Source organism: Syngnathus scovelli, chromosome 4 (genome assembly GCF_024217435.2).
Source record: "Syngnathus scovelli strain Florida chromosome 4, RoL_Ssco_1.2, whole genome shotgun sequence".
NCBI classification, from domain to species: Eukaryota; Metazoa; Chordata; class Actinopteri; order Syngnathiformes; family Syngnathidae; genus Syngnathus; species Syngnathus scovelli.
Window position 1 is genome coordinate 10,639,233 of NC_090850.1, and position 13,610 is coordinate 10,652,842.

Sequence of the window (13,610 nt, forward strand, 5' to 3'; positions counted from 1 at the left end):
ATGAACCCCAAACTTTGTACCTCAGGCTCTGCTGTAAAAGACACCCAATGAGGGTCAAAGACCTCGATGGAAAAAGAGACTGGTAGGGGGCATCCAGATTTGAACTGGGGACCTCTTGATCTGCAGTCAAATGCTCTACCACTGAGCTATACCCCCTGTGTTCTTCGACATGGAGCTATATAGCCTGGCTTGATTTACTAAAAAATGAACCCCAAACTTTGTACCTGAGGCTCTGCTGTAAAAGACACCCAATGAGGGGCAAAGACCTCGATGGAAAAGGAGACTGGTAGGGGGCACCCAGATTTGAACTGGGGACCTCTTGATCTGCAGTCAAATGCTCTACCACTGAGCTATACCCCCTGACGTCATAGCTTTGATATCCTGAAAAATAAAAAGTGACTTAGAACCAGAGACGCGGTACTTGTGGCTCTGCTGTAAAATTGCCCTGTGGGGGGCAAAGGAACTGGGTCTACAAAAGAGTCTGGTAGGGGGCACACAGATTTGAACTGGGGACCTCTTGATCTGCAGTCAAATGCTCTACCACTGAGTTATACCCCCTGGCTTCATAGCTTTGATTTCCTGAAAAATAAAAAGTGACTTAGAACCAGAGACGCGGTACTTGTGGCTCTGCTGTAAAATAGCCCTGTGGGGGGCAAAGGACCTGGGTCTACAAAAAAGTCTGGAAGGGGGCAACCAGATTCTAACTGGGGACCTCTTGATCTGCAGTCAAATGCTTTACCACTGAGTTATACTGACTTTGAAAGAAATTTTCTGTCAGACAAAAAAAAAAAGACTTAAAATCAGCCACGGCTAATGGGTGACTCAGGCTCTGCTGTAGAAGAAGACTTGTGTCTAGAATGAGCCAATAAGTGGGCACTTAGAATTGAACTGGGAAGTCGAGTGCTCTATCACTGAGCTATATACCCTGGCTTGATTTACCAAAAAATAAACAAGTGACTTAGAACCACAGACTTGGTACCTCAGGCTCTGCTGTAAAAGTCACCCAATGAGGAGCAAAGACCTCGATGAATAAAGAATCTGCAAGGGGGTACCCAGAGTTGAACTTGGGACCTCTTGATCTGCAGTCAAATGCTCTACCACTGAGCTATACCCCCTGTGCTCTTTGTCATGGAGCTATATAGCCTGGCTTGATTTACAAAAAAATGAACGCCTGCCCGTACCTCAGGCTCTGCTGTAAAAGACACCCAAAGAGGGGAAAAGACCTCGATGGAAAAAGAGTCCGGTAGGGGGCACCCAGATTTGAACTGGGGACCTCTTGATCTGCAGTCAAATGCTCTACCACTGAGCTATACCGCCTGGCTTCAAGCTTTGATTTCCTGAAAAATAAAAAATGACTTAGAACCAGAGACGCGGTACTTGTGGCTCTGCTGTAAAATAGCCCTGTGGGGGGCAAAGGACCTGGGTCTACAAAAAGGTCTGGAAGGGGGCACCCAGATTGGAACTGGAGACCTCTTCATCTGCAGTCAAATGCTCTACCACTGAGATATACCCACTGACTTTGGTTGCAACTTCCTAACAGGCAAAAAAAAAAATGACTTAAACTCTGAGCCACTTCTAATGGGTACTTGTGCTGTAGAAGAAGCCCCTCTTGAGGCAACAGACTTGTGTCTAGATTGAGCCAATAAGTGGGCACATAGAAATGAACTGGGCAGTCAAGTGTTCTATCACGGAGCTATATACCCTGGCTTGATTTACTAAAAAATAAACAAGTGACTTAGAACCACAGATTTGGTACCTCAGGCTCTGCTGTAAAAGTCACCCAATGAGGAGCAAAGACCTCGATTAACAAGGGGGTACCCAGAGTTGAACTGGGGACTTCTTGATCTGCAGTCTTAATGCTCTACCACTGAGCTATACCCCCTGTGTTCTTCACCACAGAGCTATATAGCCTGGCTTGATTTACTAAAAAAATGCCCAAAATTTGTACCTCAGGCTCTGCTGTAAAAGACACCCAAAGAGGGGCAAAGACCTCGATGGAAAAGGACTACGGTAGGGGGCACCCAGATTTGAACTGGGGACCTCTTGATCTGCAGTCAAATGCTCTACCACTGAGCTATACCCCCTGCTTCATAGCATTGATTTCCTGAAAAATAAAAAATGACTTAGAACCAGAGACGCGGTACTTGTGGCTCTGCTGTAAAATAGCCCTGTGGGGGGCAAAGGACCTGGGTCTACAAAAGAGTCTGGAAGGGGGCACCCAGATTTGAACTGGGGACCTCTTAATCTGCAGTCAAATGCTCTACCACTGAGATATACCCACTGACTTTGGTTGCAACTTCCTAACAGGCAAAAAAAAAAAAAAGCCTTAAACTCAGAGCCACTTCTAATGGGTACCTGTGCTGTAGAAGAAGCCCCTCTTGAGGCAACAGACTTGTGTCTAGATTAAGCCAATAAGTGGGCACATAGAAATGAACTGGGCAGTCAAGTGTTCTATCACTGAGCTATATACCCTGGCTTGATTTACTAAAAAATAAGTGACTTAGAACCACAGATTTGGTACCTCAGGCTCAGCTGTAAAAGTCACCCAATGAGGAGCAAAGACCTCGATGAACAAAGAGTCTGCAAGGGGGTACCCAGAGTTGAACTGGGGACCTCTTGATCTGCAGTCAAATGCTCTACCACTGGGCTACACCCCATGTGTTCTTCAACACGGTGCTATATAGCCTGGCTTAATTTACTAAAAAATGAAGCCCAAACTTTGTACCTCAGGCTCTGCTGTAAAAGACACCCAATGAGGGGCAAAGACCTTGATGGAAAAAGAGACTGGTAGGGAGCACCCAGATTTGAACTGGGGACCTCTTGATCTGCAGTCAAATGCTCTACCACTGAGCTATACCCCCTGACTTCAGAAGCTTTGATCTCCTGAAAAATAAAATGTGACTTAGCACCAGAGACGCGGTACTTGTGGCTCTGCTGTAAAATTGCCCTGTGGGGGGCAAAGGAACTGGGTCTACAAAAGAGTCTCGTAGGGGGCACCCAGATTTGAACTGGGGACCTCTTGATCTGCAGTCAAATGCTCTACCACTGAGCTATACCCCCTGACTTCGGTTTCAACTTCCTAACAGGCAAAAAAAAAAAAGACTTAAACTCAGCCACTTCTAATGGGTACCTGTGCTGTAAAAGAAGCCCCTCTTGAGGCAACAGACTTGTGTCTAGATTGAGCCAACAAGTGGGCACATAGAAATGAACTGGGCAGTCAAGTGTTCTATCACTGAGCTATATACCCTAGCTTGATTTACTAAAAAAATAAACAAGTGACTTAGAATCACAGATTTGGTACCTCAGGCTCTGCTGTAGAAGTCACCCAATGAAGAGCAAAGACCTCGATGAACAAAGAGTCTGCAAGGGGGTAACCAGAGTTGAACTGGGGACCTCTTGATCTGCAGTCAAATGCTCTACCACTGAGCTATACCCCCTGTGTTCTTCGACACGGACCTATATAACCTGGCTTGATTTACTAAAAAATGAACCGCAAACTTTGTACCTCAGGCTCTGCTGTAAAAGTCACCCAATGAGGAGCAAAGACCTCGATGAACAAAGAGTCTGCAAGGGGGTACCCAGAGTTGAACTGGGGACCTCTTGATCTGCAGTCAAATGCTCTACCACTGAGCTATACCCCCTGTGTTGTTCGACACGGAGCTATATAGCCTGGCTTGATTTACTAAAAAATGAACCCCAAACTTTCTACCTCAGGCTCTGCTGTAAAAGACACCCAATGAGGGGCAAAGACCTCGATGGAAAAAGAGACTGGTAGGGGGCACCCAGATTTGAACTGGGGACCTCTTGATCTGCAGTCAAATACTCTACCACTGAGCTATACCCCCTGTGTTCTTCGACATGGATCTATATAGCCTGGCTTGATTTACTAAAAAATGAACCCCAAACTGTACCTGAGGCTCTGCTGTAAAAGACACCCAATGAGGGGCAAAGACCTCGATGGAAAAAGAGACTGGTAGGGGGCACCCAGATTTGAACTGGGGACCTCTTGATCTGCAGTCAAATACTCTACCACTGAGCTATACCCCCTGTGTTCTTCGACATGGATCTATATAGCCTGGCTTGATTTACTAAAAAATGAAGCCCAAACTGTACCTGAGGCTCTGCTGTAAAAGACACCCAATGAGGGGCAAAGACCTCGATGGAAAAAGAGACTGGTAGGGGGCACCCAGATTTGAACTGGGGACCTCTTGATCTGCAGTCAAATGCTCTACCACTGAGCTATACCCCCTGCCTTTGAGCGAAAATTCCTGTCGGACAAAAAAAATGACTTAAAATAAGAGCCATGGCTAATGGGTGCCTCGGGCTCTGCTGTAGAAGAAAACTTGTGTCTAGAATGAGCCAATAAGTGGGCACTTAGAATTGAACTGGGTAGTCAAGTGCTCTATCACTGAGCTATATACCCTTGCTTAATTTACCAAAAATAAACAAGTGACTTAGAACCACAGACTTGGTACCTCAGGCTCTGCTGCAAAAGCCACCCGATAAAGTGCAAAGGACCTTGATGTACAACGAATCCGCAAGGGAGCACCCAGATTTCAACTGGGGACTTCTTGATCTGCAGTCAAATACTCTACCACTGAGCTCAGGATCACTCAAGCCAGTGCTGCTTTCGGGAGACTGAACGTGTGGGAGTGAAGGGGACTCAGTCTGTCCACCAAGCTGAGGGTCTACCACGCAGCGGTTGTTTACGCTAGCGAGACCTGGATGGCAGACACGTCCGACAGCTCAACCATCTCCACCTGAGTTGTCTCCGCAGACTCTTCTGCATTAGATGGCAGGACAAACCAAAGAGTGTGCAAATTTAGCTGATAAAGGCTCATTAAAAGTTTGTGTTTGAATCTTGGTTCAGATCCTTTCTGTTTCCCATGTGTTTGATATTTGCCTTCCTTTTAGTTCGCAGTCCAAAAACAGTTCAACAGAGGATTGGAAAGAAACCCTTCATGCATGTTCTCTGTGTCAGCCCTGTGAGTGATGACAAATAAGTGTCGTAATATTTCACCATGAACAAAATAAGTGGTGTAGAACATGGATGAGTGCAAATAATGAGAATGTTTGGCACCATATTATGGTGTCACAGTCAAGCTGTCCATTGACCTTTCCGAAATGAGGAATGTTTTTTTTTATATATGTTCCACAGAGGGGAAATGCAGCTAGTAAAACAATTGTTCAAATGATTGTGATGAGTACAATTTCTGGTTGTCGTATCCTAAGAGAAACAAATAAGTAGGAACAAGACAAATCTCGTGCAATAGCACTCACACGGAATCGGGTTTATTCCAAAATGGTAATGTTATTCATTTCAACACTCAGGAAGTATTTAATTCCAAATGGTAAAATGGTAAAAAATAATTGTAACATATAAGTCCGACTTTTCTTATGGGAATTCAAACTCTAAGGCGCACGGTGGCGCACTGGGTAGCACGTCCGCCTCGCAGTTAGGAGGGTGCGGGTTCGATTCCACCTCCGGCCCTCCCTGTGTGGAGTTTGCATGTTCTCCCCGGGCCCGCGTGGGTTTTCTCCGGGCACTCCGGTTTCCTCCCACATTCCAAAAACATGCTTGGTAGGCCGATTGAAGACTCCAAATTGTCCCTAGGTGTGAGTGTGAGTGCGATTGGTTGTCTGTCTCTGTGTGCCCTGCGATTGGCTGGCAACCAGTTCAGGGTGTCCCCCGCCTACTGCCCGATGACGGCTGGGATAGGCTCCAGCACGCCCGCGACCCCCGTGGGGACTAAGCGGTTCAGAAAATGGATGGATGGATGGATGAATTTAAACTCTGAGACGATTATGTTCCTTATTCATTCAGACATTAATGGTTCACCATTGTATTCCAGGTCTTAATTTGTCAATCACAACCAAAGATATAATGAAATGCCATCATATCATGGCAGTCGCAATAGTAATGTGAAATCTTTCTGATTTTTAGTATATGGCCAAAAACATATTTTGCGACGCTGAAGGTAACCCGTAATTCTGACCACCAAAATGTTATCTGTAAATCTGCAGTCCAAGTGGATGTTTGGGCCAGATATAACGATTCCCTCCAAGCATTCCCGGTGCCAATATATTGTGTTTGTGAGATTGAGGTAACCTCAGAATAACCCCGAGATGGATGAGCAATTCAAAATTATGATGCCTCTGTCCACTGTTGTAACTGGTTTGGGGGCTTGAAAAATAACTAAATCCCTGAACAATGCAAGAAAATACCACCCACGCAAGATTGTCAATCACTGCTAGGTTAAAAAAAAAAAACATTGTTGTCAATAAGTATATAACATACTGTAATAATGTACATCGAACCTGATGACCCCAACTGAATGTAAAACCCAAATGTATTGTATGCTAAATTGCTGGTGTGCCTGCTTCAGCTGAGAGGTTCTGAGTACAAATGCACTTTTTGTTTTGCTATTGTTGGGGAAAGTGACTGATTTAATAAAACTGTAATATACTCAATATACCCTTGGTATTGATGCAAACAATATTCAAAGGCACACCGTGGAGTAATGTTTAAAATTATACCGTCCACCATAAACAAATCCTCAATACAAGCTAATTGTACCATCCATGATTGCAAATTTCTCATTTCAACTTCATTAATATATTAAAAGTAATTTGAATATAAATAAATTATCACTGTGCATAGTTAGTATTATAATATTACTAATATTGGGGGAAAACTGCAAGTAACTCATAATATAATATGAAATATACAGTATTACAACTTGGAAGAAAAAACTTGCCCAATATTACGCCTGACCGTCCTTCCCTACTTTTATGTTTCACACTTTAAGTGAATTTCATTTTCCAAACCATCATCGCAAAGGACGATTTTTATAGCGCTTTAAAATGCTACAGATTTCTTTTGCCACTAGATGTCAGCATTTGTTTTTACAGGTCGAATGTCAGTCACATGTGCCCCCATGTGGCAGGAGGGAGAGAGAGGCTCTTTGGAAAGGAAAAAGCTTGGGAAGTTTTGCCACACTGCAGGAAAGAGAGAGCAGCCGGTATAGAGAAAAAGAGCCATAAATAAGGGTGAGTTTTTTTTTTTTGGGGGTCTATTCAAAATTATTACTATTAATAGGAAACGCGCATTTATTCTATAATTCAGAATGCACCGGTTTTTGAATTTCTCTTTTGGTCAAGTTTTACCATGTGGGTGTTCTGGTGTCAGACAACTTGTTTAACTGTTTGGTGAAGGGAATTGCTTGTGTGCAAATGTTTAGTTAGGGTGCGTATCTGTACCATTTCACTCTTCACATTGAAGTGGATTTCTTGAATGAATGTTTCTCCTGCTTTACATAATGAAGTTTAATGTTCACAGTCGCAATGTTTTTTTTATTTTTTATTTTTTTTTACATGCTTTCACTAGCCACGTTTTCACGTCTCCTTTTGTAAACACATTATGATGGTGGACATTGTGAGCTCTTGATAGTCTAGACCGCGATGTAAGCCAGAAATAAACTTGTGGATAAGTCCAACATTTCAAAATACCAACCATTCCGGGGAGTATTCCCTGCCTTTACTTTCTCTTTTCAGAATGGCACAAAGGAACTTTGCTTGTCCCAGGACTTCTAAAATATGTATTTCAGTTAAATTCACCACCTCACAATGCGTCTTTATGTTGGTGCAGTGAAGGCAATAAGCCATGTTTAAAAGTAAGTTCTAAGATCTGGCACTTATTACTTTACCAAGGCAAATACATTTACACTTCCATTTTAACTTGCATTGATTTCTATACAATATGTATTTCTAATGATTATTATGAAGATCATATTAACTGAATTTCATTGCTTCCTGGTCACGTTACCTTTAGGTAAACACTTCAGTCCGTCAGGTGCGCACGCACGCACACGCGCACGCACCCCTCACGCGCGCGCGCACACGGAGCAAAAAAAATCTGTCATTGTCAAAGGCCAACAATTTTGCCACCATTCTATATTGAATATAAAATACCTTGGATATGCAAAGAAAGGAAAACTGCACCATCAGCTGAATCCGGTGGGGCACGGCCTTGCTGGCATGAGCCCAAAAAGAACCTAATATATTTGTAGCACTCACTTACATTTTAAGGCTTCTGGTAGGTTGAAGATTTAATCAATGCTTTTAGTTTGTTTATGTGTGGTCAGGCAGACTTCACACTGGTTTATTCCTTCAAAAGTAAAATTCTTTTTTTGAGGCTTGAAACAGCTTTGACTCTGGTCGTCATGGCAATATAAAGAATAACGGTGAGCTGTAGCTCATTTACATAAGCTGATACAACGGTTTGATTTCAAAAGAGTGGTTCATAGGCGATGATAAGTACTGCATGTTGCAATTCTAGATTCTTGCAGTATTTTGGCCAAAGCATGTTGGGAAAATGAGGGGCAAAAAAGCACAAGACATCTCTGAAGCATGCACATTTACAAGTGAATTCATCACACTTAAAATGACAAAAAAACCTTTGTTGGTTATTTTGGTAGCTACCATTAGGAGAATATTTAGCACCTAATAATTAAATTGCATCAATGGAATGGCAGCGAATATGGTAGTTACCTTAAATAAGTGGATGAGGCTGTTATAGATTTAAGTTTAAGCATTTACACAAATTGCATAAATCTTCGTACTATGTACAGTGTTGTTTTTCTTTTGTGTTCTTGTTTTGTATGGGGCTGTCAATAAAGGATTACTACATTGGAGCATATACAAACGTATATGCACTTTACTGTATCACAAGGCCCATTATTTCTGTCCAGAGCTTTGTACGCCACTTTATATGAGAACTTGGTTTCCATATCATTGACTTTATTTTCTTTTTCATGAGGCATAATACGTGTAAAGCATTATTGGCATTATTTGTTCATGTTTTGGACACAGCTCGAACTAAATGACTGCTTCATTTCCTATAAGAGCTACTTAGCTTGTGCTCTTTATGGAACCAAACGACCACTCATAAAATCACTAGCTCGGCTTGACACTTTCCAGGATGTGCATGGAGACAGTTACGAAAAAGGAGGCAGCTTCCTTTTCCCGTGTCCTCCCATAGTTATCAACTTCAGTGTGGCTGAAATGAAGTGATGGCTCATGGCAGTTGGCCATCATAACCCGCTGTTGTTTAAATCAGTCTGCACACTGTAGTCAAGAATAATACTATTACAACATTCTTTACGTGTGTTGTCTGTGGGTAACATTCCGTAAGGCCTCATGCTATTCACAAGGACACGGTGGAAAATATAGTTCAGTAGAGAGGTGTGGGGTGTTTTCTTGAAGAGTCACAGCTAGTTGGTGGTGTTTGCCCAAGTGCACTTCTGTGGTTCACTTGTGGGCTTCTCTGGGTGTGGTACCACTCCACATATGTGCCCGAAACACTAGCTCTACTGTAAATGGCTTCGTCAGTGGTTAAGTATACTGCCCCCTAATGGTGTATTTGTGTTGTGCGTGCACTAGTGGGTTGATTGACCCTGAATTTTACTGTGTACTTTCGTCGTACAAACCACATAATAGTTTTCCAATTTATTTTATTCTGAAACACAGCAAATATAGTAGCACCGTCATTAGCCATTATCCAGGCAGAGCAGACAGTTTCAATTGGCAAAAACAAAATCTTACGTGTTTTATGATGTTACAAAAAAAAAATGGAAAGTTGCACAAAGGATTTATTTTTGAGCTACCCTGACAAATAAACAAGGACAAATCATATTATTGTTTCATGTTTTATTGTTCGACCAGACCTTTCAAGATGTAAAGCACTAGCTTGGCCTTGTACATTTTGAAAGGTCTATTTTGGCTCCTCGATGAGAACTGCTTAGAATGAAAACCACGGTATGTAACCACAGTCTTTCAAAGCCACTGACTCCCACTATCACACCCAGTTTAAAAATGACAAAAAAAGAGCATGTTTTTCCCCTTCTTTGCTTAATGTTCACTACCCTCCTCACATTCTCATATTTTCAGATCATCACAGCTATCAAAAAGCTTTCCTAAATGAAGCCCACAATTATATGGTCTATTGAAATATTTGTCAGAATGTGTTCTCTGTGTGTAGTGAAAGTAGCAACAGTGATTTTACACAGCTTGTTATTTTTAGTTTTCTTGGGTGATGCAGGAGCTGTCTAACCTATACATAACCTTCAATTTCCATTTAAGATAAAAAAAGCATACTGTTCCCTCTAATTTGTTTGCAAAGCTCCAAAAATCCAAGCACCTTGTGTACATTTGTGTTTTACTATGTATTTGTGACATTTGATAATTAGGGTTGTTCCCTAAATTGTCTTCTAGATTCAAAAGGGTTAGAAATATATATATATATATATATATATATATATATATATATATATATATATATATATATATATATATATATATATATATATATATATATATATATATATATATATATATATATATACACACATGAAGGTTTACAGTAGATTCATAACTGCATTCGAATGTGTAGTATATTCACATACATACATGTTCGAGTGCAGCTATGAATCTACTGCAAAGCTCTATGTTGTGTTTTATGCTGAGTAATTTGTGGATGAAATAACATCTTGCTTGCAGATGCGTGTGTGGTTGTTGATCTAATTTTGATTCAATTGTTTAATCTTCACTGTTTCTCTGATCTGATTAAATTGGATTAATTCAGGATTGATTTTTTTGGCCTGTGCCTCACTTATTTATACATTCGGTGCAGCTGCGGCTGTTTTGTGCTATGATTCTGATGTTGCCTGCAAACTGAAAAGGCCTGTGGAACTTTCAGTTTAATTTTGTACGTAATCTCACTGTTTAGATATATAAAATATAAATTATGCTCCACTGAGTAACATAACATAGATTAACAGATTGCTGGAATTAAGCGCCTATATTCACAACCAAACACACTGGAATATTTTGAAAGGCAATCTTAGAAAATCACACTAACAAGAATGAAAACATTTGCATTTAAAAAATATTGTCAGTTTTTGTACTAGTTTTATTCTTGTTGCACTCTAAGGGCAAATAAGAAAATGGAAATGTGCCCTGCAGTGCACTGTTAACCACGCCAGGTTGTATTTTGCCGAACGCCGTGGAGACTGTTGAACTTAAGCTCTTACCGCTACCATATTTTCTGGAGTTCTGGCGGTGCGAGGTTGGCCGGTTGATTTTCGTTTCAATGCTGATCCACTGGCTCAGAAGTTAGTAACCCTTAACAAGATTGAGTTTCAAGCAGGTACGGGATCATGTCTCCCAAGTCTGAAGTGCAAACCGAACGCTCGTTGCAGTTACAGATTCGTTCTTGATAAACGTTTCCACGATGAAAGCGTGATGCTCACCGGTCCAATTCATAACAAAATATTATTCGAAAATGTATTTGCATTTTATTAAACCTACAGGTGCGGTTTATAGTCCAGAAATTACGATACAAATGTACATACATACATACATACATACTACATACATACATATGTACGTTACGTTACGTTACGTTACGTTATGTTACGTTACGTTACGTTACGTTACAGACAGAAAGACAGACAGACATTTGATTGGGGATAAAAATGTTCTCATTTTAATATTGTTATGCAGAAACACACGTGACCAAGGACAATTGTTCAAACGGTTTTTAAATTGTGGTGAGTGCTATGATTAACATTCTTACTGTGCCATTCTATACAATTGTCATATCATCAATCGTGAAGTTAACAAGGCACCTTCAGATTAGTTGCCATGGAGACAAAAATGGTGAAAGTCACGAGCAATACTCTACAGATGCCTATTTTCCTCGTCTGGTTTGCAAAGAAGCCTTAAGTGTATTGCTGATAGCACCACTTTTGCTTTTTGACGTTTCTGAGTTGACAGAAGAGCGTCTGTAAAAACTGCTTCCCCATATGTTTGTTGTTGACTTTCTGACTTCCACAAAAAATGTATAATGTCAAAACAAGATAATCCATTTAGAATAATGGTTATTCTATGATACATAACCAGCTAACTTCATAATGAATTATTCATCAAGATGAGCTACAGTATGTTTGCTGCTTATTATTGCAGGCGACAGTGCTTGCACTTTTTTTGCGGGAGATGCATTCCAGAACCACCTGCGAAAAATAAAAATCCAGGAAGTAGCTACGTATATGCATTATTTCAAGATTTAAATGCCAGTGTATTGAAATATCAGCCTCAATGTGCTGCCATGTCAATGTGATCTGTGACACTCGTCATCAACGTAATTTAACAACTGTAATGGATAAAAAAAAGTCCACACATCCCAGTTTGCCAGTTTTTGAACGGTTGTGTGCATTATAGTTAATCAGAGACATTTTTCACCAACCTGTGCATCTCAATAAAAAACTATTTTTTTAGCTAATGTGTTTGGACAACTGTTCGACTGTATTGGAAACTATACAATCACACGTCAAGTGGAGTCAGTGCACATGAGCAACCATTTACAGTGCCTTTGATTAATTCCATTCACAATTCAACGTTTTCAGTAGGCTTTCATAAAAAAAATATATTTTCACTCACAGTTTACCACACAAGACACAGTTTGCAGAAAGCTTATAATGCATATTGTTTATTACAATTATAAATGGTGCCCTGGTTGTAAGGTTCATGCTTTTTTGTGAGGAGCAGTAGAGCTGAGTTTTGTCCATGGAAAATGTGCCTCTTTTTTTCTGCCATTGTTGAACATTCATTTTGTTGTTGTCATTGACTCTTCTTTGGTGGATTGGATGATTTAAGTTTGAATAAAGAAGACATATGTATTGAGAAGGTAACAGTTTATTCATCAAATGTTGTCATCTTGGAGGATAGAGTTCAGTCCCTGATATTTCATCTTAATATCTCTGCATTGAAATCGCTTCCAATGAAGACAAGCCTCATTTAACCAGTGTGGGAGAAGCTGCCCCACTGCCTCCTCCAAAAGATTTTACTCCATCAACTCATCAATCAGTATGGTGTTCTCAGCGCCGTCTCCACATTTTGACCCGATGACCCAACTGCTCTAGGCAGAATCTGGACTCATCAGTGACCATAATATTTTCAGATACCAGAAGCGCAACAATCGTCAATGGCAACAGCAAAATAAGCTGTCTGCCATTGGCAGAGATGATTTTGCTTCTTTTTTTTTTTTCATGGGCCAACCCACATATTCAGCTCTGCTGCTCATTCCTCAAATGCAGATTATTTACAAATGTAGCACCGTTTACAAGGGACACAAACAGGTGTTCTAACAGTGTAACATTTATTAGCAGGAAGCATTATTACAAAAAGAGAATAATCTACCAACCATAAATTTTGTTTGGGTTCCGTTTATGAGGAGTGTCCAACAACAGATATAAGAGACGAACGGCAGATTACGATGTAGTTATATTATTTTGTAACGTGGGTATTGTGGTTGCTGGAGGGAAATTTTCCTTGTTTGAGAGGGTTGCAAGAAAATGAATGCAGCGTCCAGGTGTCCAAGAAATGAGGAGTAAGCAGAATGGAGAACAGGGCAGGGTAGCGGGCCGTGCATTTCACATCTAGGCCTTCATTAGTGCTCCGGCTGAATCAATCCAACCCTCACTAACTATCGCAATGAAAGGAAGCAAGACAGACCATTTGGAATTATTTAATACATATTAAATAAATTTTAA

At 40.9% G+C, this 13,610-nt stretch overlaps 1 protein-coding gene and 16 non-coding genes across 17 annotated transcripts in view; 1 reads left to right on the plus strand and 16 right to left on the minus strand.

Annotated features, from left to right (window-relative positions):
- Nucleotides 1-84: 84 nt before the first annotated feature.
- On the minus strand, nucleotides 85-156 carry trnac-gca (transfer RNA cysteine (anticodon GCA)). The gene has a single exon. It is a non-coding gene; the product is annotated as a tRNA-Cys (tRNA).
- A 132-nt stretch (nucleotides 157-288) lies between these two features.
- Nucleotides 289-360, minus strand: trnac-gca (transfer RNA cysteine (anticodon GCA)). Its single transcript has one exon. It is a non-coding gene; the product is annotated as a tRNA-Cys (tRNA).
- A 126-nt stretch (nucleotides 361-486) lies between these two features.
- trnac-gca (transfer RNA cysteine (anticodon GCA)) lies at nucleotides 487-558 on the minus strand. Its single transcript has one exon. It is a non-coding gene; the product is annotated as a tRNA-Cys (tRNA).
- Nucleotides 559-1,043: 485 nt separating this feature from the next.
- trnac-gca (transfer RNA cysteine (anticodon GCA)) lies at nucleotides 1,044-1,115 on the minus strand. Its single transcript has one exon. It is a non-coding gene; the product is annotated as a tRNA-Cys (tRNA).
- Nucleotides 1,116-1,245: 130 nt separating this feature from the next.
- trnac-gca (transfer RNA cysteine (anticodon GCA)) lies at nucleotides 1,246-1,317 on the minus strand. The gene has a single exon. It is a non-coding gene; the product is annotated as a tRNA-Cys (tRNA).
- A 492-nt stretch (nucleotides 1,318-1,809) lies between these two features.
- Nucleotides 1,810-1,882, minus strand: trnac-gca (transfer RNA cysteine (anticodon GCA)). The gene has a single exon. It is a non-coding gene; the product is annotated as a tRNA-Cys (tRNA).
- Nucleotides 1,883-2,012: 130 nt separating this feature from the next.
- On the minus strand, nucleotides 2,013-2,084 carry trnac-gca (transfer RNA cysteine (anticodon GCA)). Its single transcript has one exon. It is a non-coding gene; the product is annotated as a tRNA-Cys (tRNA).
- Nucleotides 2,085-2,209: 125 nt separating this feature from the next.
- trnac-gca (transfer RNA cysteine (anticodon GCA)) lies at nucleotides 2,210-2,281 on the minus strand. The gene has a single exon. It is a non-coding gene; the product is annotated as a tRNA-Cys (tRNA).
- A 304-nt stretch (nucleotides 2,282-2,585) lies between these two features.
- trnac-gca (transfer RNA cysteine (anticodon GCA)) lies at nucleotides 2,586-2,657 on the minus strand. Its single transcript has one exon. It is a non-coding gene; the product is annotated as a tRNA-Cys (tRNA).
- A 132-nt stretch (nucleotides 2,658-2,789) lies between these two features.
- On the minus strand, nucleotides 2,790-2,861 carry trnac-gca (transfer RNA cysteine (anticodon GCA)). The gene has a single exon. It is a non-coding gene; the product is annotated as a tRNA-Cys (tRNA).
- Nucleotides 2,862-2,988: 127 nt separating this feature from the next.
- trnac-gca (transfer RNA cysteine (anticodon GCA)) lies at nucleotides 2,989-3,060 on the minus strand. The gene has a single exon. It is a non-coding gene; the product is annotated as a tRNA-Cys (tRNA).
- A 305-nt stretch (nucleotides 3,061-3,365) lies between these two features.
- trnac-gca (transfer RNA cysteine (anticodon GCA)) lies at nucleotides 3,366-3,437 on the minus strand. The gene has a single exon. It is a non-coding gene; the product is annotated as a tRNA-Cys (tRNA).
- Nucleotides 3,438-3,569: 132 nt separating this feature from the next.
- On the minus strand, nucleotides 3,570-3,641 carry trnac-gca (transfer RNA cysteine (anticodon GCA)). Its single transcript has one exon. It is a non-coding gene; the product is annotated as a tRNA-Cys (tRNA).
- Nucleotides 3,642-3,773: 132 nt separating this feature from the next.
- On the minus strand, nucleotides 3,774-3,845 carry trnac-gca (transfer RNA cysteine (anticodon GCA)). The gene has a single exon. It is a non-coding gene; the product is annotated as a tRNA-Cys (tRNA).
- A 130-nt stretch (nucleotides 3,846-3,975) lies between these two features.
- On the minus strand, nucleotides 3,976-4,047 carry trnac-gca (transfer RNA cysteine (anticodon GCA)). The gene has a single exon. It is a non-coding gene; the product is annotated as a tRNA-Cys (tRNA).
- Nucleotides 4,048-4,177: 130 nt separating this feature from the next.
- trnac-gca (transfer RNA cysteine (anticodon GCA)) lies at nucleotides 4,178-4,249 on the minus strand. Its single transcript has one exon. It is a non-coding gene; the product is annotated as a tRNA-Cys (tRNA).
- A 2,683-nt stretch (nucleotides 4,250-6,932) lies between these two features.
- Nucleotides 6,933-13,610, plus strand: part of tspan4a (tetraspanin 4a) — an 86,623-nt gene continuing 79,945 nt past the window's right edge. Inside the window, exon 1 of the mRNA XM_049718138.1 lies at nucleotides 6,933-7,050. The gene's annotated coding sequence lies outside the window, so the exon portion shown is untranslated. The remainder of the gene's footprint in view (nucleotides 7,051-13,610) is intronic.